The sequence below is a fragment of the Macaca thibetana genome, chromosome 13 (assembly GCF_024542745.1).
Source record: "Macaca thibetana thibetana isolate TM-01 chromosome 13, ASM2454274v1, whole genome shotgun sequence".
In the NCBI taxonomy this organism is placed as follows: domain Eukaryota; kingdom Metazoa; phylum Chordata; class Mammalia; order Primates; family Cercopithecidae; genus Macaca; species Macaca thibetana.
The window spans coordinates 468,633-493,586 of NC_065590.1; the positions used below are offsets into that span (position 1 = coordinate 468,633).

The following is a 24,954-nucleotide window of genomic DNA, read 5'->3' on the forward strand; positions in this document are numbered from 1 at the left end:
CTCTCTGTCCCTCTGCCCCTCCCCATGCCTGTGAGAGCTCCAGAGTCACCTTCCTCCATCGCAGAGCAATTGAGCTCCAGGCCAACAACCCTAAGATGGGCAAAGCCAGCCCATCTTTGGCTCTGCCAAATCCTCCAGCTCCCAGCCACCCACCCGCTTGCAGACACAGATACGCCTTCATCCCACAGGTGACCTGCGCATACTCCTAGGGGTGTTCAAACTCCTGCCCCTGTGCCACTCTATGAAGAAGGGCCGGCTTCCATCCATGGGACTCAAATGGATGAATCCTTCTGCTTTTGAGGCACAGATCAACCAGGAGAGCCACAGCTGCGACAGGAAGAAAGGGGCGTATCACGCTCTGGTTTTCCTGAGTCATGAGCCTGGAGCTCCCGCTGGCAGTGGCATGGGCTTACCTGGGCTTTTGGGGGAATGAGGGGGCAATTCAAACTCCTCTCCTGAGGGAGAGGAAACAGGGCTCAGGAGGAAGATGCTGAGTGTCTGTCCATGCCCCTCAGCCAGGCCTGAATCACTGCTTTCTCCCCACGGACAAGGGAGCTGTGGAAACAGATCCAGCCACGCCAGGGTGCGAGGCCACCGCCATCTGGCCGGGGCTGTTCCTTAGCTCACACCCCTTTGTGGGTCCCAGGGTGACCTCCATCCAGGGATGAGGGGAAACGGACTCTGTAGGGAAGGTACAGCCAGTCTCCACTCCCTGGCCACCCTAGCCTGGCTGTCTGGAGGACTGTTGGAAGAAGAATTCGGATATGGCCTTGGCTCAGTAGGAACGAACGCAGCGTGACGGGCACAGACGTGGTCAGATGGGGCCAAGGATTTGTCAGACCAGCCTAGATGCCTGTGAGATCCCGGCCTGGCACATGTTCATTGCTTCTCTGATCAGACAGCAAGTGCCACAAATGTGGCCACACACCCTCCGAGGCCACTCTGAGAGACCAGACCGGCTCTGGCGGCTCCAGAGGTGAGCCCCATTCCCAGAGGAGCAGCTGCAGCTCAGGGGAAGGGGTGATGCTCCCTCAGGGAACAGCGTCATGACTCTAGACAGTCAGTACTGGCAGCTGTCAGAGCTGTCATTCCCTGAGCGTACCTCTTAATGAAGGCCCATTAAGTCTCCTCTTATGACTGCATAATTATTGCCACAAGGAGGCTTTGTTCTCTTTATTTCGGAAATAAACCAGTTTTACATCCCTAAGGCAAGAGAGGTGCGCACCAGCTGGGGGCTCGCACTGGAGAACACAAAACAGCAGGGCGGGTGCTCCACTGGGTTGGGGCTGTGGTGTCTCCAGGCTACTGCGGACACCGCCCAGAGCCCAGGGAGCAGCAGCTGTTGTTTCTGCAGCAGAGTGGAGGGGCCGGGTCAGCTCCAGCCCTCCTGTGAGCTGTGGGAAGTTGCCACAGGGCCCACCGGCCCTCCTCACTTCTCCTGTAGCTCCCAGCAACTGTCATCACGAACCACCTGTGCCCTGACCACGCCTTAGAGGCTGGGCAGTGCTGGGGCCCTTATTTCCCTTGACCTTGAGAAAACAGAGGATGCTGGGTGGCCTGGCCAGTGTCCCTTGGGTGTCAGAGGAGGATTAACAGGAAGAAGAGGTTGAGCATGTCCTATGTCCCAGGCACATGTGCTCTAAGTCTTCACATACACGACCTCGCCTGCTCACTACCACAGGCTGCAGAGGAAGAGCTGAGCTCCCATGTTAAGGTGAGGCTCAGAGGCATCAGGTGAAGTGTCCAGTTCACCAGCTTCTATGTGACCAGCCGGGCTTTCAGCCCAGATATTTCCACCTCTCCAGCTTCCCATCCTCAAGAATGGGGCTGGGCCAGACCTGGACTCTGAGGGCATTCAGGGACACTGTGCCTCGCCAGCCCGCTGAAGTGCTCAGAATGCTTGTCCTGACCCCACTGCGTGCCAGGAACTGTGCATTGGGAAGTGGGTGGACATGAGAGACAAGACATGCTCCTTCCCCAAGAGGAGTCTGCAGGCAGCAAGAGAAACCCTTAGGTATGCTTGAAACAGCCGTCCACCACTGGGAGCATGAGCTGCATCCTGCCTTGGGGGGCTGCTTTGCTGGGAGTGTGCTGGGCAGAGAAGAAGGGAAGGGTGTGCCGGCAGAGGTGGCGCCCGGCCAAAGGCTCAAAGGTGCAGAGGTGAGAGGCATTTGGGAGCTGGTGAAGGCACTGGGGGAGGCCTCCTGTTGGGGAGGAATGAGAGGCAGGGGCCCCGTACTTTCCCTTGGGGACTTGAGTGGGGCTGGCTCTGCACCCCCACCCCTGCCCAGGGAGGGCTCCACTGTCCTAGGCTGCCCAGAGAAGCAGTGGGTTCTGTCAGGAAGGGGAGGCTCCTTTACCCCGTTCATGAGGCAGCCGGGGGAGGGGGAGGAATGCAGTGGCATCCCACAGAGTGGCCCTGGGCCACGGACCTGCCCTCTCTGCCCCATTTCCTCACCTGTGACATGGGGACCCACACACTCCAGCCTCTAATCTGCTTCTAAGAACGTCGTGAGAGCCAGTGATGGTCAGAGGACTGCTGATTGTAAAGCAAAAGCTCCAATAGGCTGTGAGTGAACTGGCCTGGGACACCAGAGCTGAAGGGCCCTGGGCCATCTGAGTGCCCAGCGTTCATTTAACAGCAGAAGAAACAGACCCAAGGAGGTGACAGAATGTGTCCAAGATGAGCCGATGAGTTCGGGCAAAGACAGAGCCCGCCTTCTCTCCTGGACCATGCTAGCTCCAGACTGGCAACCCTTTTCTCAGCTCTGCCTGCTTCATCCCAAAACATTTCTCCTCAGCCTGCATGCTGAATGGGATCACAGCATTAGAATGGTTTCTTGGAGGTGGTTACTATGCATGCCCTTCTTGGGGAGACTTTAACTGGGCATCAGTCACTCACACTTTAGTATGAATTAGTTTTATCAGCAGTTATTTAGCATTGGTGGTATGAGGATTTTAAAGAAAAGACCAGAGAGAGGAATATTTGTGGACCTAGGAAGGACAAGCTTGAATGCACCCAAGACAGCTGCTACAGTATAAAGAGGAGATCTGGTTTCCAGTCCAGTTTCTAGAATGTATTCACTCTGAGCCCCAGAGCCTATCTCTATAAAATGGCAGCCATCAAGTACTTCCAGGCTGACATTCTGGTTTTCTCCACCATAGGAGAGCGTCCCCAGAAGTGGGACCAGGCTCAGGACAGGAAGGCCAGGCCTCTGGGTTCTTCATCTCATGGGCCAAGCCCTGTCGCAGATCTCCACAAAGCCAAGGTTCCAGCAGGAGTCAGTCACAGAGGAGAACACTGCCTCCTTGGCAGTGCAGGAGGTGGGCTGAGCCCCAGCCAACCCCATCTTCAGCTCCCAGCAGCCTCTGCCAAGCAGGAGGTCCTGACTCTCCCATGACAAACATAAATATCTGCTCCATCCATCCTGCAGAGCTCTGTCCTGTCCGTTCTCTTCTCTTTGGTAACAGTACTTCACTAAAGTGCAGGATAATTAACATCTAGTGAAGGACACAAATCCTAAGCTATGGCTTGATATATTTCTACACCTGCATATACTTGTAGCCATCACTCACATCCAGACAATAAAAGGAACTTGCAATGGTGTAATTGTGTTGATCTCTCTGCCCGTTGCACTAGTGTTTATATATAATTTACTTCCACATGCTTATTATTTTGCTTTAAATGGCCAAAAGTGTTTTCTAAAGTAAAAAACAAAAGATAATCTCTTATATTTTCCATGTATTTACAATTCCTGGTCCTTTCTATTTATTTTGTGTAGTCCAGGCTTCCATCTGAGATTCTCTCCCTTTGGCCTGAGAAATTCCTTTAGTACTATTTATAGTGTCACAATGAATGCCTTAAGCTTTCGTTTGTCTAAAAATGCCTTGATTTGGCCTTTATTTTTGAGTGACATTTTTACTGGATATAGACTTCTAAGCTCACAGAATTTTTTCCTTGAGACCCTTCAAAGTGGTTCTTCAATTGTCTTCTAGCTGCCTTTGTTTCTAGTGAGAAATCAGCTACAATTCTTATTGTGTTTCCCCTAAATGTCATCTGATTGTATTTTCTGGATGATTTTAGGATCTTTTAACCTTTGTTTTCTAGCTTGATGATGGTATCTCTAGGTGTAGCCTTTCTTGTATTTATACAGTTTAGGGTTATTTTTATTCTTGGATCTGTGCGTTGACATCTTTCATGAGTTTTGTGAAGATGTGTTCAGTCATTCTCTCTTCAAATATTCTCATTCAAGCCCCATTCCCATTCTCCTCTCCTTCTGAGACTCCAGTTATATGTATAACATGCCATTTAACATATTGTTTCATAGATTTTGAGGGTCTATTACAAGGGTTGACAAATTGTTTTCTAGAGGGCAAGACTTAATATTTCAGGCTTTGCAGGCCATATGGTCTCTGTCACAACTACTCAGCTATTCTCTAAACAACGTCTGGTATGTCTGGGTTCCTATAAAACTTTATTTACAATAGCAGGCAGCAGGTCAGATTTGGTCCATGGGCCCACAGTTTGCTGACCCTTCCTCTGCTCTGTTGTTGTTGGTTTCTTCCTGTGCTTCAACTTGGAGAACTTAATTTGGCCTGCCTTTGAGTTATTGATCCTTTCTTCTGCTTGTATGCAATCTGTCATCAGCCCTATTAAGTGAATACTTCATTTTAGTTTCTGTATTTTTCAGATGTAGAGTTTGCATTTGCTTATTGTTAATAGACATTTTTTTTTAAGTTTAACTTGTTAATAGATTTTATTTTTTGGAGCTGTTTTAGGTTCACGGCAAAATTGAGCAGAAAGTACAGAGAGTTTCCACACATCCCACACATACACAATCTGCCCTACTATCAACATGGACCACCAGAGTGGTACTTTTCTTACAAATAAGTCACATTCATATCACTGTCAACCAAAGTCAATATTTAACATTAAGGTTCACTCTTGGTGTTTTGCTTTCTATGGGTTTTGATGGAAGTACAATAACATGTAGCCCCCGTTGTAGTGTCACGCAGAGTAGTTTCACTGCCCTAAAAATCTGGGATACTCCATCTGTTCATCTCTCCCTCCCTCCTAACCTCTGTCAACCCCTGAACTCTTTACTGTCTCCACAGTTTTGTCTTTTCCAGAAGATTGCACAGTTGAAATCGTACAGTACATAGCCTTTTCAGATTGGCTTCTTTCATTGAATAATAGGCATTTAAGTTTCCTTCTTGTCTTTGCATGGCTTAAAAGCTCATGTGCTTTCTTTTTAGTGCTAAAGAGACTTTAGCACTAAAGTCTTTTAGTGCTGAATTCTTTTCTTTTTAGTGCTAAATAATATTGTTTGGTGGTGGCTCACACCTGTAATCCCAGCACTTTGGGATGCCGAGGCAGGTGGATTGTTTGAGGCCAGGAGTTGGAGACCAGACTGGCCAACATAATGACACCTTGCCTCTACTAAAAATACAAAAATTAGCCAGGTGTAATGGGGTACATCTGTAATCTCAGCTACTCAGGAGGCTGAGACACGGGAATCACTTGAACCCGGGAGTGGAGGTTGCAGTGGGCAGACAATGCACCACTGCACTCCAGCCTGGGCAACAGAGGAAGACTCTGTCAAATAAAAAAAAAAAAAAAAAGCCCTGGAGATTTTTCCCAGTGATTTCTTGTAGTAGTTTCATAGTTAGAGGTTTTGGATTTAAGTCTTTAATCACTTTTGATTTTATATATGGCAAGAGATAGAGGTCTAGGATCTAGTTTCATTCTTCTGCCTATGGATACCTAGTTTTTTCAGCACCGTATATTGAAGAGACTGTCTTTTCCCCAGTGTATGTTCTTGGCACCTTTGTTGAAAATGAGTTCACTGTAGGTGTGTGGATTTGTTTCTGGGTTCTCTATTCTGTTTCATTGGTCTATGTATCTGTTATTATGCCAGTACCATGCTGTTTTAGTTACTATAGCTCTGTAGTATAATTTGAAGTCAAGTAATGTGATTCCTCAAGTTTTGTTCTTTTTGCTTAGGAAAGCTTTGACTATATTGGGTCTTTTAAGGTTCCATATAAATTTTAGGGTTGTTTTTTCTATTTATGTGAAGAATGTCATTGGTATTTTGATGGTGATTGCATTGAATCTGTAGATTGCTTTGAGTATTATGGACATTTTAATGATATTGATTCTTCCAATCCATGAACCATTCCATTTTTTTATGTCCTCTTCAATTTTATTTTATTTATTTATTTTTTTTTTTTTTTTTTGAGACAGAGCCTCACTCTGTAACCTAGGCCAGAGTGAAGTGGTGAGATCTAGGCTCACTGCAACCTCTGCCTCCCAGGCTCAAGCGATTCTCCCACCTCAGCCTCCCAAGTAGCTGGGATTACAGGCACGCACCACCATGCCCAGCTAATTTTTGTATTTTTGGTAGAGACAGGGTTTTGTCATGTTGCCCAGGCTGGTCTCCGAACTCCTGGGCTCAAGTGATTCACCCACCTTGGCCTCCCAAAGTGCTAGGATTACTGGCATGAGCCACCATACCCAGCCTAGATTTTTTTTTTTTTTTCAGATTTTCTACATAGACAAACATGTCATCTGCAAACAGAGAGTATAGTTTTTCTTCCTTTCCAATTGGCATACCTTTTATTTATCTTTCTTGTATTATCACATTAGCTAAGACTTTTGTACAATGTTGAAAAAGAGTGGTGAGAGGAGACATCCTTGCTTTGTTCCTGATCTTAGCAGGAAAGCTGTTTCTCACTGTTAAGTGCAATGTTAGCTGTAGGATTTTTGCAGATATTCTTTATCAAGTTGAGGAAGTTCCCCTCTAGTACTAGTTTACTGAGATTTTTTTTTATCATGTGTGTTGTATTTTGTCAAACGTGGTTTCTGCTCTATTGATATAATCATGTGATTTTTCTTCTTTAGCCTGTTGGTGTGATGATTTATATATCTAAATAAGTTTTTAATATTAAGCCAGCTTTGCATACCTGGGATAAATCCCTCTTGGTCTTGGTGTATAGTTCTTTGTTTACATTGTTAGATTCTATTTGCTAATATTTTGTTGACAAATTTTGCATCTATGTTCATGAGAGATATCGGTCCCATAGTTTTCTTTTCTTATAATGGCTTTGTGTGATTTGGTATTAGGGTAATGCTGGCCTTATAGGATGAGTTAGAAAGTATTCTCTCTGCTTCTATTTTCTGAAAGAGACTGTAGAATACTGATATAATTTCTTCCTTGAATGTTTGGTAGAATTCACCAGTGAACCTATCTGGGCTTCATACTTTCTGTTTTTGAAAGGTTATTCATTATTGATTTTTTTCTTTCCACCTTTTATATTAGGTTCAAGGGGTACATGTGAAGGTTTATTATTACATGGGTAAATTGCTTGTCATGGGAGTTTGGTGTACAGAACATTTTGTCAACCAGGCAGAGCCAATAGATAGTTTTTCAATCTTCACCCTCCTCCCAGCCTCCACCCTTAAGTATCCCCCGGATGTCTGTTGTTCCCTTCTTTGTATCCATGTGTACTCAGTGTTTAGCTCCCATTGATAAGTGAGAACATGCAGTATTTGGTTTTCTGTTCCTGTGTTAATTCACTTGGGATGATGGCCTCCAGCTCTATCCATGTTGCTGCAAAGAACATTGATTGCATTCTTTTTTATGGCTCTGTGGTGTTCCATAGTGTATATATAGTCTATCATTGATGGGCATCTAGGTTGAATCCATGTCTTTGCTATTGTGAATAGTTCTGCGATGAACATATGCCTGCATGTGTCTTTATGGTAGAATCGTTTATATCCCTTCGGGTATACACCCAGGAATGGAATTGCTGGGTTGAATGGTAGTTCTGTTTTAAGTTCTTTGATAAATCTCCAGACTACTTTCCATAGTGGCTGAACTAATTTATGATCTGACCAGCAGTGTATAAGCATTCTCTTTTCTTCACAACCTCTACGGCATCTGTTATTTTTTGGCTTTTTAATAATAGCCATTCTGACTGGTGTGAGATGGTATCTCATTGTGGTTTTGATTTGATTATCGATATTGAGCATTTTTCCTATGCTTGTTGCCTGTGCAGATGTCTTTTGAGAAGTGTCTGTTCATGTTCTTTGCCCATTTTTTAATGGGGTTGTTTGTTTTTTGCTTATTGGTTTAAGTTCATTATAGATTCAAGACATTAGATTTTTGTTAGATGCATAAGTTGTAAACATTTTCTTTCATTCTATAGGTTGTCTGTTTACCCTGTTGGTAGTTTCTTCTGCTTTGCAGAATCTCTTAGTTGGTGTATTTACACCATTTGCATTCAAAATTATTATTGACATAGTTAGAGTAATATCTACCATACCTGTTACTGTTTTTCTATTTGTTGCTTTGTTGTTTGTTCCTCTATTTTGTCTCCCACTCTTTTTCTGCCTTTTGTGGTTTTAATTCAGCATTTTATATGACCAAAAAATAAATAGTCAGCATATTTCTGCTATAATCTGAATATGTTCCCCCAAAATTCATATGTTGAAATGTAACCACCAATATGATAAGAAGTGAGGCCCTTAGGAGGTGATTAAGTCATGAGGGTGGAGCCCTCATTAATGGATTAGTGCTTTAATGAAAGAGGTGAGAGGGGGCTGTTCATCTTTTCCACCACAGGAGGACACAGCAGGAAGGTGCCACCTTGGAAGCAGAGAGTGAGCCCTTATCAGACACCAAACCTGCTCTTGCTTTGATCTTGGACTTCCCAGCCTCCAGAACTATGAAAAATAAATTTCTCTTATTTATAAATTATGCAGTCTGAGGTATTTTGTTATAGTAGCCCAAGCACACTAAGACAATTTCTTTTTTGTAAAAAAAAAACAAAAAAAACTTTTCTTCTTATTTTTTTCACTTGTTTTAGTGTTTTCCCTAGATTCACAATATATGTCTACAACTAACGCAAGTCCATTTTCAAATACCATATACTACTTCATGGGCTATACCGAGCACCTTGTAATAACAAAATAATCCCAATTCCTGCCTCCTATCTCTTATATCACTACTGTCATTCATTTCACTTATACATAAGCATACTTAAGTATATGTTTCTGTGGATATCTATATATACACATATATGATTAAATAATTGAATATATTGTTGCTATTATTATTTTGAACAAACTGTTACCTGTTAGATCAATTCAGAATAAAAAAATAACACTTTCTATTTTATTTTCACTCATTCCTTCTTCAGTGCTCTCTTTCTTTATATAGATCCAAGTTTCTGACTTACATGTTTTTCTTTCTCTTTGAAGAACTTCTTTCAATATTTCTTACAAGGCACGTGTACTGACAATAAATTTCCTCAATTTTTGTTTGTCTGAGAAAGTCTGTATTTCTTCTTCCCAGAGAGTTGCGGATGGAGCCCCTGCATTGCAGGGTGAGGCCAGACCAGAGCAAGGCAGAGGATGCCGTGTTCCTTCTCACCAACACATGCCCCTCTCAAGCTGCCAACTGGGTGGCTGCACAACCAGAGTTCCAAATACAAGCATGTTTTCTGGGAGGGGCCACAAGGCAGACAGCCCCCTACCTGAGGCAGCTGCCCAGGCCTTAAGCCCAGGCGTCCTGGCTTGGGCTATTACTGACCATCCCTGCGATCTTGGGCAAGAGGTCTCACTGCAGGGGAGGAGGTGCTGAACTAACACCCTTGTGCATAACTCAGGTGGCCCAGGCGGGCCTGCATCTCCAGGCCTCTCCAAGCAAAAGGTAAGAGTGTCGGCTTGTGCGGCTCCCATGACCCACACAAGGTCTTACCTTAGGGCCTTGCCATGAGCAGGCGGTCCTGCGAGTGCCACACTTCTTCCAAGGCCTGAGGTCTGGAGAGCCTGGGTACTCAGTCATTGCTGATGACTTCATAAAGCTATCAGATCCATCCAGCCGCGGTAATAGCTCTTCTCTCAAGGATGTCCTTCTAGCCTGCAAAATGCAAAGGCTCCAAGTCTGTGTCCTGACCAGGCCAGGCTCCAGCCTTGGACTCATACTCACCCTAGCCCACGGCTACTCTGCAAAGGGACAAAATGGAGTGAGGGCCAAGATACCTGCCTGTCCCCGGGGACCTCTTTGCTTGGCCAGCTGAGGTCATCAGGTCATCGGCTGGAAGGCCAGCTCTCCTCTCCACCTCCCATTCTGGCAGCACTGCATAGTCTACAAAGGAAGCTTCTCCGCTCCCGGGAGTGTAACTGGCCTCATTACTTCCTTAGACAGGAGGGAAGCTGCTTGCCCAAGGCCGCACCACTCATGAGGAATAGGCAGGGACAGGGACTCACATCTCCTATCTCTCGGCGCCCAGTGTAGCTTACACAGCTGCCCTCCCTCCCACCCCACACATGGGCAGTTCTCAGGCTGCCTTAGGTGGCCAGGAAGCCCACCTGCCTCTTCCCCTTGGGGCAGGGCCACCGCATCCTGGGGTCAACGCCCAATGAATTTGGCAGGCACTGTGCAGTGACACTTTAATCAGGAGGCTGATGAGATGGAGGCTGCCATAGCTTTAGCAGTGGCCCTTTCCTTAGTCCTACAGACCCTCCCTGCTCCAGCTCAGCCCAAGGCAGAGCCTGGTCGGTCAGCCATTGGCCTCCAGCCTGGCAGTGTCGGGAGGAGGGGAAGTCAGGCCTGGCGCCGGGGCTGGCCAGCAAGGGGCCAAGGACCGCAGAGCTGCTCACGTCCGCACATATCTAAGCATCCACATCCCGTGACCTGCTTCCAAGGGCCAAGGCCCCCGCCCCTCCACTGGAGACAGCCGCCTTCTGTGCTCAGCCAGAGGTGGCCCAAAAATTCTGGCTGGCTTAGCCTCATGCCCCGACCTCAGCAGAGAGGCATGCAGAAGGCCACGTCTGCCAAGCCCTCCCGGGCCCTGCCCTGCCCCAGGCGTGCACAGTCAGAGGCCGTGCACGTTCAAATCCTGACCCCCATATGGGCTCCTGCCACCCCCAATCCCTGCAGGACCCTAAGGGGAGAGGCTCACCCTCCCTCTCCAGCCTCCCCCACTTCCTGCCTCTTCCTTCCTTAGTGCCTGAGTTAGGCGCATGCCTGTCACCACCCACACTGAGCTGCAGGCCCCATGAGGGGCCACTCACATGATTTATGTTCATTTTCTCTTCATCTCCATTCCCATGGATGTCCTTGAATGCACACGCATCCTCAAAACTGTCTAGTGGCCCAAACCGGGGATAAGGGATGAGCGTGAGTTCTATCCCGGCAGTCACAAAGAACTCCAGAAGGCATCGCTCCCAGAAGCCAGGGGATTTGGTGCTCATGGCCGTCGTATCTAGATTCCAGGACAGGAAGCCGCCCTGATACCCAGAGATGCTGCAGCAGGTGCAGGCGCTGTTGGGATATTGCTCACCAAGTCCCAGCCACGGAGTAAGGGAGAAATGCCCTCCACCCCTGGGTTGTCTGCGCTGTTTCTGAGTCCAGCTCTGGCTTGAACGCATGAATCACACGTCACGTCCCTGACCGCGTACCCTGTAGCCACCCTCGAGCAGCCACCTCTCCTGAGAGAGCAGGACGCCCCCTGGGTTCCACTCCATCATCCCACCCTTGCTTCTTGCTTGTGAGAGTTCTCGCCGTGTGTGTGTCTGCCTTTGTTCCGTGCTGTGGGTTTTGTAGACCACCCTGGACGCCCTCCAGCTGGGTTTGATGGATCCTCTCAGCAAGCCTCATGCTTTGCACTGTCCTGGTGGTGACCTTTCCACCAGCATGAACACGCCAGGGGGCATCCACCATGTCTGAACAAACAAATGTACAAATGAACAGACCACGGTGTGAGCCTGAGAAATGGTGGGGCAGCCTCTGGCCAGCAGGCCCTTCCCAGCGGTCTTGGAGAGTGGGCACCTCCTCCAGGCCCAGGGCCTCCCTCCCTGACAGCCAGGGCCACCTGCACTGCTTTGGCTAATCCGGCAAACCCTAAGGGAGGCCCAGAGGCAGAGCAACCACCAGAGCGGCCTGCCCTGAGGACCTCCCTCTGGTTTGCCGCTGCCTGCAACCAGCCAGGGGTTGCTGGACTGGAGGAGGCGAGGAGGAAAGCAAGCCCAGAGGTACAGTCAGCAGGGGCTTCACGTGGGCCTTGGGGTGTAGGTGGGGTTTAGATGACGGACGTGTGGAGTGGAGGAGAAAGGGGAGAAGCTTCTAGTCACAGGCAACTGTGTGCCCAGGCCCAGCACAGGGGAAGCTCAAGCCACCAGGGAGTGGCCCTGAGTCTGTTTTTGGAGGGTCCAGATGTGTGGAGAGGAGGTGCAGGTGCTGAGGCTGCAAAGGCAGGAAGACCCCTGGGGGCAGTGCCAGGCCCCCAGCTAGGCTGGGCAACGCAGACTCTCCTTTCGGTATGAGGCCAAGTTTCACCCCTGAGCAACCGGGAAGAGAGTGCAGCCAGGCACTCTCTCAGGACAGGAGGCGTTGCTGACTGCCAGCAATGCAGGCCTGGGCTGCAGAGGGAGGGCTGGGACTGAGGGGTGGGAGTGGGTGTGGTGATAGCAGAAGCCCCAGAAGAGGGTCTTACTGCCCATGGAGAGAACCAAGTGGATGTGGGAAAGCAACCAAAGAGAGACCCTGGGAACCCATCATGCAAGGGGCAGAAGGTGGGGGAGACCCTGGGAACCCGTCATGCAAGGGGCAGAAGGTGGGGGAGACCCTGGGAACCCGTCATGCAAGGGGCAGAAGGTGGGGGAGACCCTGGGAACCCGTCATGCAAGGGGCAGAAGGTGGGGGAGACCCTGGGAACCCGTCATGCAAGGGGCAGAAGGTGGGAAAGATGGAGATGTGGTCAGGAGGCCAAAGGAAGAGGCAGGGACGCCCAGTGAAGAGGGGTTCCTGGGAGCAGAAGGCGCAGTGTCTCTGTGGGGGTGCTGAGGGGCCCTCGGGTTTGGAGATTGGAGGTCTCTGTGGGCAGCGGGGGTGGCTGATGCTGCAGACAGGACACACACAGCCACACGCCTCTCTCTGTCAGGATGGACGGGGCAGAGGAAAGGGAAGGGCTCTGTTTGCCTGCCTGGATCAAAGAGGCCAGGTCTGCTTGAGATGAGGAGCAAGGCATCAGAAAGGCAGAGAGGCGGGAGGGACCGAGGACAGTTCACGGGAAGCCCAAGGGCCAGGGCCAGAGAATGGAGGGACGGGCCATTCAGGTGCTGGGCTGCTGGATAGCTGGGCCCTCCCTGCTTTCTCCTCACCCAGCTCCACCTCTGGGGATCCAGGCTTTCCACAGCTGCAGCTGCATAAAGACACCACCCCTCAGGCTTTATGTCCCTGCAAGTGGGTGGGGGGCACAGGCAGAAGGCACCTGGGGGAAGGTGCAAGATCAGGCCTGGGACAGGCTGCAGGGCTCCAGGCCTGAGCTCCAGAGTCGCTGCCCCAGGATGCGCAGAACCCAGCGCGAGCTCAGATCCTGTGGTTGGTCTGTTCCTTCATTCGCCCACTGACTCATTCACTCTTCATTTCCCAGCTCAGCCCGCCACGTGCACTGGGCTCTATGCTGGGATGGGGCCCTTGAGGAGCCACACTCTGGTGGACACATAGGCCTGTAACCAAATCCTGGTTGATGATGCTGCAGGAACCCAGGGTGGCTCAGGGCGGAGCAGACAGACCATCCACCAGCGGACAACAAGGGTCTGGAATCTCTGGTGAGCTATGCTCTTGCAATGCCCAAAAATGAAATTTAGAAAACAATTTTATTTACAAACAGCATCAGATAATAAAATATTTAGGAATAAATGTCATAAGAAAAGTGAAAAACTTAAACCCTGACAACCATAAAACACTGTTGAAAGAAATTCAAGAAGATCTAAATAAATGAAAAGATACCCTGTGTTAATCAATTAGAAGACTTAATATTATGAAGATGAAAATACTCCCCAAATTGATCTACAGATTTAATGTAATCCCTATCAAAATTCATCTAGCTTCTTCCAAAAAAATGACAAGCTGATCACAAAGTTCACACAGAAATCTAAGGAACCCAAAGCAGCCAAAATAATATTGAAGAAAATCAAAGTTGGAGGATTTCCAATTTTAAAATTTACTGCTAACCTACATTGATTAAGACTGTGGCACTGACATAAGGATACACATTCCAATCAATGGAACAGAATTGAGAATCTAGGAATCAACTCTTGCCTTTATGGTCAAATTGATTTTCAGCAAAGGTGCCAAGACAGTTCAATGAAGGGAAGACTAGTCTTTTCAAGAAATGGTATGGGGTCACTGGATATCCACATGCAAAAGAATGAATTTGGTTCCCTGCCTCACACCATATATAAAACTCAAAATGAACCACAGATTTAAATATAGGAGCTAAAACTATAAAACTCTTACAAGAAAGCATAAACGTAAACCTTCATGATATTGGATTAGGCAATGGTTTCTTCACTATGACATTAAAAGCACAAACAACCAAAAAATTAGATGAAATGGACTTCAAAATTAAAACTTTTGTGCTTCAAAGAAAGTGAAATGACAACCCACTGTATGTGAGAAAATATTTGCAAATCGTATATCTGATAAGGGACAGATATATAAGATCTGGCATTTATCAGATAAGGGACAGCTCTGATAAGGTACTAGAATGTATGAAGCACTCTTACAACTCAATAACAAAAAGACAAATGGTCCAATTTAAAAAAGGGGAAAGTATCTGAAAAGACATTTCTACAAAGAAGATACACAAATGGCCAGTAAGCACTTAAAAAGATATTAGAAATAATTAGTCATCAGGGAAATGCAAATCAAAACCATGATGTGGTACAACTTCACATCCACTAGAATAGCTACAATAAAAAAAGACAGACAAGCCAGGCACTATGGTGTGTGCCTGTAATCCAAGCTACTTGGGAGGCCGAGGCAAGAGGATCGCTTAAGCCCAGGAGTTCAAGTCCAGCCTGGGCAACATAGTGAGACCCCATCTCTAATAATAAAAAATGAAAGACAATAACAAGTGTTGATGAAGATGTGGAGAAATTAGAACCCTCACACGCCACTGGTGGAAATTATAAAATGGCGTGGCAACTTGTAAAACAGTCTGGCAGCTCCTCAGAATGTTAAACATAGAGTTCCCACAGGAACCAGCGCTTCCGTTTCTAGGTCCATACCCAAAAGAAATGAAAACACATGTCCCCACTGGAACTGGTATACAGATGTTTATAGCAGCATCATCCCATAAGAGCCCCAAAGTAGAAACAACCCAAATGTCCATCAGCTGATGAATGGACAAATAAAATAAATGTCTAGCCATACCACGGAATATCATTCAGCAATAAAACGGAAACGAAGTACCGATGCGCGCTCCAGCGTGACGGGCCCGGAAAACGTTCTGCTCGGTGAAAGGAGTCAGCCACAAAAGCCCGCATGTGGTCTCACTCCATTTTTAAGGAACATCCACAGTAAATCGCTCTGCAGAGGCAGCGTGAAGATTCGTGGTTGTCCAGGGCTGGGATGGGGGTGCAGTGGAGGCGGGGGGAGGTGGTGGCTAAAGAGTATGGGGTTTGCCTGTTTAAGTGATGGAAATGGGTTCATATTGATTGTGGTGATGATGGCACACTCCGCGAATATACTAAAAGCCATCGAAGTGTGTACTTTAAATGGATGATTACATGGTAAGTGGATTATATCTGAATAAAAATGTTTATTTAAAAATCCTCTTTGGAGAGGCATTTGCAGCTCTGCCCTCTTTTCCAGGGCAAAAGCTTCAAGGAGAGGAAGGATCACCAGCCCCGGGACCAGAGCCCAGCAGTACCGCAGACCTGCTGGGTTACCTTAGCCAGGTCTCCACCCCTCTCTGACCTCAGTCTCATCTCTGATCGTTTCTGAGGGCCTTTGGGCTCTTTGAGCTGGCAGCCCCAGTTCTAGCAGTCTGGACTGAGGAGCCGTCCTCACGAAGGACAAAGCTCTATGCTCAAAAGACATTCAGCGCAGCTTTTTCTGTAATGGTGAAAAACCAGAAGCCACCTGAGTTTCTGACAACAAGAGGATAGTTACATAAATCAGGAGCTGCAGCTGTGCCATTCTAAGCAGGGCCTGCAGACCCGGTGAGGCGGGGAAGTGCTGCTGCTGGGAGGTTTGCTGAAGGCAGGACAGAAACCCAGTGGCCGGGACAGCCTGAGGCTGGCGGGACGGTGGCAGTGGTGGGCCTGGGAGCATGTGGTCCTCTTCTACTCAGAAGCCCGTCACTGTCGCCTTCACGGTGTCTGTGTGCCTGTAGGCTGGAAGTGGATCCCCGATGTATCCGTGTGTACAGGCTGCCTGCAGGCTGCAGCAGCCCCAGGGACAGGCAGACTTGGAGCAAGGAAGCCATTCCTCAGGCGGCCTCTGAAATGGCCCAATGGGCAGAGATACCCTGGGGCAGCTGCCGTGGACCCCAGTGAGGTCCAGCAGGGAGTCCTGCCAGTACAGCCCGTAGAGCGTCCTCGCCCAGCTGGAATGGGGATGCCGTGGATTAGAACGCCCCAGGAGGAACAGGGGCTCCCTCTGGAGGGAGTCACTGCCCCATGCCAGAGGCAAACGCCTCCTAAACAAAGATCACTGTTTGTGACCCTTCTCCACCTTATCCCTCCACAATGGCACCCCTACACCAGCACTACCTGTGATCCAGAGCATGTTCGAGGGGGTGAGCAAGAAGCATGAGAGGGAAATGTGGCCTCATGGTCCAGCCGGGGCTCCCCCTCCCAGACTTACCGGGGCACTGGCAGTGGCCTCGAGCGGCAGGCTGGGTCCTCTTCCCCAGCCATGCCAGGCTTGGCCCCATGCCCAGCTCCCCTCCAGTCCTTTCACAGGCCCAGGTCACAGCTGAGTCGGAACCCTGGGTCCAGGGGTACAAGCTTTCCACACCTGGGCCAGGTGCTACGTCCCTTCCTTCCTCCGCCCCTGCCTCCTGTGAGTGGCTCGCTACAAGCCTTCAGGTGTCTTGCTCCCACCCCGTACTGCACAGGGGACAAGGGAGGGAGCCCACACACTCGCGACCCCCTGCACCTGGGAGGAAGAAAAGAGGGAGGGTGGAGGACGAGCAGGAGAGAGAGCCGAGCAGGGCTGCTGTCCCCACCGCCCCCAGGCTGGCTTGTGTCCAGCACTGGCCAGGAGAGTCCCTTGCTGTCCGGCGGCCTCTGTTCTCATTCGGCTGTCCTCAGCTGCATCTGGTCAGCAGCTAGCTGCAGCGTGGCAGGTGGAGAACCGCGACGGGCCCTGGTGTGGATTCCAGGCCTCACCTGAGTCCTGCTTGGTGCCATTTGCCTTGACAACAGCTGGCATTGAGTCTCCGAGACAGAAAAACAGGCAGAAAAGGGAACTGCGGCAGAAGGTGCCCCTGAGAGAGGGGCTGTGGTGGGGCAGGGGCTGGAGTGTGCTCTGGGCCAGGGAACCTGCTCCTGAGAGTCTGGGAGAGTCTTTTCCATTTTCCAACGCGGTTTCACGTTCAGGGCCTCAGTCCGCCTCACAGCACCAGCCCCGGCCTGAGACCAGCAGGCCCAGCCTTGCTAACAAATGAAAGAGCCACTTACGGGTCCTGTTTTGTGCTGGGCTTTGCAGCTTTGCACTGGCTGCAGGTGGGACCCAGTCCAGGGACAGACAGACAGATAGACAGATAACTGAGAATGGTGCCACAAGGGAAGTGCTCCAGCTGGCGTGTCCCCAGGCCGCAAGTCCCAGGCCCAGGAGGAGCGTGGAAGCTGGGGGCTCAGAAAGGCCTCATACAGCAGTGAGCCTAGAAGGAGGCCCAGAATGGAGCCAGCTGGGAAGAAAAGGCCAGGACAGGGAAGAGACATGCAAAGGCCTAGAAACTGCAAAATAGCTTTAAGTACTGAGGGCTTACTGAGGGCCAGGTGCCTGATGGTCCGTCTTTCCCATCATTCTTCAACGTAGACATTATTATCTCATTCCACAGACGAGAAAAGTGGTCTCGTGTTACACCGCTTGCTCAGTTACTCCTAAGATTTTTGTGAGTCAGAGTAAGCGAACTGCTAGAACAAAGAATCCCAGATCTCCACAGCTGAGCACAAGTTGATTTTCTTGCTCACGTCGCAGTCTAGGGTGAATCCAAGTGGTGACTCAGGGACCCAGGCTCTATTTATTCTCTAGTGCTACCATCTTTAGCTTGCGGCCTGCATGCTTGCAACAAAAGGGAAACTAAGTAAAGGATCCTGCTTGGGAGACTTTCATGGGCCAAGTGGATGTGGGCGTGTGTCTCTCTTCCCTCCCTTTCCATTGGCCCGACTCACGCCTAGATCAAGGGGACTGGGAAATGTGGTCTCAGGGTGGTCGGGAAGAGGGGGACACCAGGAAGAGGGAGACACCAAGGATGTCAGGGGACTCTGGACGGCCCATCCCTGAGCAGCTGATCCCAGGCCTGTGTCCTTAGCCAGAGGCTACTGCTCTTCATGCACCAGGGAGGAACTGGACACCCTGGGGAATGGCAAGTAACTGGGGTGGCGCCTGGACTTTGTCCTGTGGGCAGCCAGGAGCCACCAACACAGGCTTTCAGGAGGGAAGTGCCCTGGGCAAGCCTGGGTTGCAGAGAGATAAGACTGCCGAGGAGAGAGCGTCAGGGAGGCAGGGGCGAGGTGACCAGGCCTGCAGGTCATGTGAGCAGCCCAGAGTCCTTGAGGACTCCAGGCTGAGTCTCTGGACCCCTGCTCCAGCACTCATCCTCCTTCTTCCCAGCCCATCATGAAATCCTGGCTGCCCGTGCCTCGGCCATGCCTTCCCAACAGGGGCAATAGGCAGGACACCCAGCCCCACCCCAGAGTGCAGCTGAGGGGAAGGCCGCCCTGACTGCAAGAGGCAGCAGGAGGGCGGACGTGAGGCTGTAATTCTATTGCCAGTGTCTGGGAGCCAGCAGGGGCAGAGGGACCGATAACCACATTTGGTTCGTTGCAGGCGCCGGGGACATCGCTCAGGCCCGGCGAGGAGCCAGTCACCCAGACTGCATGTGCCCTGCAGGGAAACCATCTCCCAGCATCCTCATTAGGGTTAGGGGCTTGAACAGGAGACTGAGGGCAGACCTTGGCAGGGCTGGGAGGCTGGGAGGCTGGCAGCTTCTGAGAACCACTGCCAGGAGCTGGTTCCTGACTCTAAACCCCTTCTCCTGGAGCCCTGTGTCGGGTGCACAGGGCAGTGTGAAAGGAGCCAGGTGGTGGGGGTGGTGCCCGCCCCAGGGGGAAGCTTGGTGAGGCAGGCAGGAAATCGAGCCCTGGATCTTGGCTTCCTTCGCTGGAGCGGAAAGGTGTTTCCTGTTGTATGGGAACACCTGGTGTGCAGGTACACGCTGGCTCCTGTAAACCGCCTCTCACCCATTCCCACTCAGTGCTGCCTGGTAACAATCCCTCTCCCTCCTCAGTCCCCTCCAGGTTCTTCCAGGCTTTGCAAAAGGAGATGGATGAGGCCCCTGTGGGATTTCCCCAGTGCCCAACCCTGACGGCAGCTGCTTCCTCGTCCTCGTCCTCCCTTCCATCACAGGCCTCCTGCAACAACCACCCCACCTCCTAGTGCTGGCCCCCAGGACACGCCTGTTCTCAGGCTTGGCTTGCACTACCCCACCTCGTCTCATGACCCTTGTGAGCCCTGTGCTCTCCCCAGTCCATGGAGGATGGCCGGCTCCCCAGAGAGGGGAGGGAGCTTGCCTGAGGTCACACAGCCACAGGGGGTAGAGTCAGTCCATGAACTCACAGGGGTGTCCTGCAGGAATTGCTACCACTTCCCTCCTGCCCTGGCCCCTCCTCTCTATCTTCAGACCTTCACCCTTCCCTCCCACGGGAGGGTCCCTGGAGCTGAGGACATTATAACCATACCCCGCATACACACTTCCTCCCCAGTGCCCCAGGAATGGTGGGAAACCGATGCCCGCTTTTACTGACAGAAGCAGCCAGAAAGGATTCCCAAAGGGCAAGAGGGAAGCTGGCAGCAGGGAGGCTCACCTGCAGGTCAGCCCTGGAGACACTCTGTGGCGGCCTGGGGAAGGTGTCAGCTGGGACAGGCTTAGAAGACAGGAGAGGAGGGAAAGGCTAAGGAGGCTCATGGTATTTAGTCTCCTAGTTAAGGATCTTTACTCACTCAGCCATGTAATCCAATGAGGTATCAGCTTCAAGCCGGTGGCTAGGTGAAAATTGTTGATATTCTAATTCCTTCACAAACAGCTTCTGCAGGTGCCCAAAGCTGTTGCTTCATCTCCTCCATATTTGGGCCTTGCCCCGCCTGTCTCGCTGACAGGGTGCCAACTGTGGGCAGAGGTCTGGGGCAGCCCCCTGACAGGAATAACTCCTGTAGCACTAGCCTTTCTAGGGGCAGCACAGGGGAGGAGAGGGACCCTTTGGAGTCAGAGGTCTGGGTCTGCATGTCCAGCCTCTCATTTAAGGGCTGTGTGCCCCTGGGCAAGTGGCTTCGCCTTTCGGGGATTCAGTTTCCTCTTGTGTAAATGGACTAGTGTAGCCAAACTCGCAGGGTGGTTCTGAGGATCCCACGCGGGCAGTTCCCACCACACCCGGCACTCAGCAACCGGGAGCTCCCACTATGACAGAGTCCCAGCCACCTTGGGACAGTTCTTCTGTCCATTGTCCCATAGACTTTAAGTCAGTTTCTGGAAAACTGAACTCCTTGTCTTAGTCTTCACTCCAGATCCTCCACTTAACTTCCACATTTCTGACTTGAGAATGACATTCCCCTATGCTGAGGCTAAAAGCTATGAAATAATCTTGAACTTTGTCTCTTGGCCTAAGTGGCCACCATGCTTTGATTAAGTCCCTCACTCAAATTTGCTTTCACCCCTTCACCCTTCACTCCATATTCAGACCAGGGTCAGGATCAAAGGCTGCCCATGCCCATTCTGTATGAGCTACAAGGTGTGGGCTAGGGGTGGGGATACAGAGTGGGGGCCCTGCCCTCCGGGAGCTTCCAATCAAATGCAGGAGGACAACTTGCCCAATCTTCACCACAACAGAGGCGAGGGGCCAACAGCGCTGCCGACCAAGAGAGAATGGCAAGGCCATAGGGAGGAGGGGGCCTTTGGATGGTACTGTGCAGAAGGAGGGAAAAGGCATTCCAGGCTCGGGAACCCTGACTGTTCATTTGATGATATTTAAGTGCCTGTTATGTGCGGGAGGAGACTTACGCCCAGTAACTAGGACAGAAGACTGTTCTCAGAGGGCTTACGAATTCAAACACGATTAGAATTATAGAGAAAATAAAACAAGGTCATGTGGCAGAGAGTGACAATGGGAGGCCTCTCTAAGGAGACATTTCCAGAAGATCTCAGTGATAGAAAGGAGCCACGTGAGACTGAAGGGAGGAACATTCCAGGCAAAGGGAACAGCAAGGGCAAAAAAGACACGCCTGGTTTCTTCAGGAGAAAAAAAAATACAATTTACAATACAAATGATGTGGTATTGGCATATAGACACATAGACTAGTGAAGTAGAATTGAGAGTCCAGAAATAAACGCTGTATGTCTGTAGTCCACTGATTTTCAACAAGAGCAACCTGAACATTCAATGAGAAAATAATAGTCTTTTTGATAAATGGTACTGGGAAAACTGGATATCCACATGATAAATAATGAAAATGAACCCCAACCTCACACCATCTACAAGAATTAACTCAAAATGGATCCAATATCTTACATTTAGTAAGTGCTTAAACTATAAAACCCTTGGAAGAAAATATAGGGGTAAATATTCATGACCTTGGATTTGGTGATGAATTCTCAGCTATGACACCAAAAGTATAAACAACAAAAGAAAAAAATAGGTAATTAGAATTCATCAAAACTAAAAACTTGTTCCTCAAAGAATACCATCAAGAAAGTCAAAAGACAACCTACAGAATGGGAGAAAGTATTTGAAAATCAAATACTTACATACCTGATAAGGATCTAGTATCCAGAATATGTAAAGAATTCTTTCAACTCAATAACAAAAAGACAAAGAACCCAGCTGAAAAACTGGGCAAAGGATCTGAATAGGCATTTCTCCAAAGACAACATACGAATGGCCAAACAGCACAGGAAAGATGCTGAACAGCATTGTTTGCTAGGGAAATGCAAATGAGAATCACGATGAGATACGACTTCACACTCACCAGACGATCAGAATTTTTAAAAGCAAACAATAAAAAGTGATACTACAGAGGTGGAGGAATTGGAACCCTCACACATTGTTGTTGGGAACGGAGACTGGTGCAGCTGCTTTGGAAAACACTGGCGGTGCCTCAAAAAGTTCAACATAGAATTAAAAGTTCAACATAGAATTATTGTAGGGGGCCAGGCGCGGTGGCTCATGCCTGTAATCCCAACACTTCGGGAGGTCAAGGCAGGCGGATCACCTGAGGTCAGGAGTTCGAGACCAGCCTGGCCAACATGGTGAAACCCTGTCTCCATTAAAAATATAAACATTAGCCGGGTGTGGTGGCGGGTGCCTGTAACCCCAGCACTTTTGGAGGCTGAGGCGGGTGGATCACCTGAGGTCAGGAGTTCAAGACCAACCTGGCCAACATGGTGAAACCCCATCTCCATTAAAAATATAAAAATTAGCCGGGTGTGGTGGTAAGTGCCTGCAATCCCAGCCACTCAGGAGGCTGAGACAGGAGAGTCACTTGAATCCTGGGGGCAGAGGTTGCAGTGATCTGAGATTGCACCACTGCACTCCAGCCTGGCCAACAGAGCAAAACTCTGTCTCAAAAAGAAAAAAAAAAAAAATATTTTAGGACCCAGCATTTCCACTCCTAGGTATATACCCAAGAGAATTGAAAACAAGGACACTAATGTTCATAACAGTCCTAGTCACCACAGTTGGATGCAAGCCAAATGTCCCTCGTGTGCTGAACAGATAAACAAAATGTGCTCTGTCCACATTTCGTTGCAAAAAGGAATGAAGTACTGATACCTGCTGCAACATGGATGAACCTGGAGAAAATATGCTAAGTGAAAAAAGCCAGACACAAAAGGCCACAAATCATGCCATTTCATACATATGAAATATGCAGACTAGGCAAATCCATAGAGACAGAAAATAGATTAATGGTTGCCAGGAGCTGTTGCAAGGCAGAAATGAGAAGCAATGCTTAATGGGAATGAGGTTTTCTTTTACGGTGATGAAAATATTCTGGACTGAGATACGGGTGATGGTTGTACAACATTGTGGATTTACTAAATGCCATTGAATTGTACATTTTTAATGGTTAATTTCACGCATTGGTAATTTTACCTCAATTTAAAAATACATTTTCTACTTCAGGAGGCCAAGAGGGGACAGATTGCTTGAGCCCAGAGTTCAAGACCAGCCTGGGAGACCTGGTGAAACCCCATCGGTACAAAAGATACAAAAATTAGCCAGGCGTTGTGCTGCACACCCTTAGTCCCAGCTACTTGGGAGGCTGAGGAGGTGGGAGGATCCCTTGAACTCGGGAGGCAGAGGCTGCAGTGAGCCATGATCACACCACTGCACTCCAGCCTGGGCAAGAGAGTGAGACCCTGTCTCAAAAAAAAAAAAAAAAAAAAAAAAAGGAAATTCTGACAAAGTACTAATTTTCAGAATACATAAAGAATTTCTATAAGCCAGTAAGGAAAAGACCAAATAAAACAATTTTTAATGGGTTAAAGTGTTGAATAGGCACTTCATCAAAGAGGATATCCAAATAGCCAATAAGCAGATGAAAATATGCTCAACATAACTAGCCACCAGGAAAATGCAAATTAAAACCCATTAGGATAGGATGGCAATTATTTAAAAAGAAAGAAAAGAAAATAACAAGTATTGGTGAGGAGGTGGAGAAATTGAAACCCTTTTGTTCTGTTGGTGGAAATGTGAAATGGTGCAGCCACTAGGAAAAACAGTATTGCAGTTCCTTTTTTTTTTTTTTTTTTTTTTTTTTTTTGAGACGGAGTCTCGCTCTGTCACCCAGGCTGGAGTGCAGTGGCCGGATCTCAGCTCACTGCAAGCTCCGCCTCCCGGGTTCACGCCATTCTCCTGCCTCAGCCTCCCGAGTAGCTGGGACTACAGGCGCCCGCCACCTCGCCCGGCTAAGTTTTTGTATTTTTAGTAGAGACAGGGTTTCACTGTGTTAGCCAGGATGGTCTCGATCTCCTGACCTCGTGATCCGCCCGTCTCGGCCTCCCAAAGTGCTGGGATTACAGGCTTGAGCCACCGCGCCCGGTCCCTTTTTTTTTTTTTTAAGACAGCATCTCATTCTGTTGCCCAGGCTGGAGTGCAGTGGTGTGATCTCAGCTCACTGCAACCTCTGCCTCCTGGGTTCAAGCGATTCTCCTGCCTCAGCCCCCCGAGTAGCTGGGATTACAGGCACCCACCACTATGCCTGGCTAATTTTTGTATTTTTAGTAGAGATGGGGTTTGGCCATGTTGGCCAGGCTGTTCTCAAACTCCTGACCTCAGGTGATCCACCTGCCTCAGCCTCCCAAAGTGCTGGGATTACAGGCGTGAGCCACTGCACCCAGCTGAAAGCAAGATCTTGAAGAGATATTTCTACACCCATGTTCACAGAAGCAGGATTCACAACAGCCAAAAGGTAGAAGCGACTCAAGTGTCCATGTACAGGCAAACAGAAGCACCAAATGTGGTTTGTACATACAATGGAAGATGATTCGGCCTTAAAAAGGAAGAAAATTCTGACGTAGGCTAGAACACAGATGAAACCCGAAGGCATTAGGCTAAGTGAAAGAAGCCAGTCATCAAAAGACAAACACTGCACGATTCCACTTACATAAGGTAGCTGCAGCACAATCACAGAGACGGGAGTAGAACGGTGGCTGCCGGGGGCTTGCGGGAGGGGAAGTGGGGAGCCGCAGTTTTACATGATGAAAAGATTTCTAGGGATGGATGGGGGTGATGACTGCCCAAATTGTGAGTGCGTTTAATACCACTGAACTGCGCACTTAAAGATGGTTAAGGTGGTACATTTTGTTATGTGTATCTGACCACAACTAAGAAAACTGCGGAAGAAAACACTCCCTTCTTTTCCAAAGAAAGTA

General features: G+C 49.1%; 1 protein-coding gene across 1 annotated transcript in view; it reads left to right on the plus strand.

Moving 5' to 3' along the window:
* Positions 1–8,598: 8,598 nt before the first annotated feature.
* CIAO1 (cytosolic iron-sulfur assembly component 1) overlaps positions 8,599–24,954 on the plus strand; it is a 182,674-nt gene continuing 166,318 nt past the window's right edge. Inside the window, exon 1 of the mRNA XM_050755140.1 lies at positions 8,599–8,602. The gene's annotated coding sequence lies outside the window, so the exon portion shown is untranslated. The remainder of the gene's footprint in view (positions 8,603–24,954) is intronic.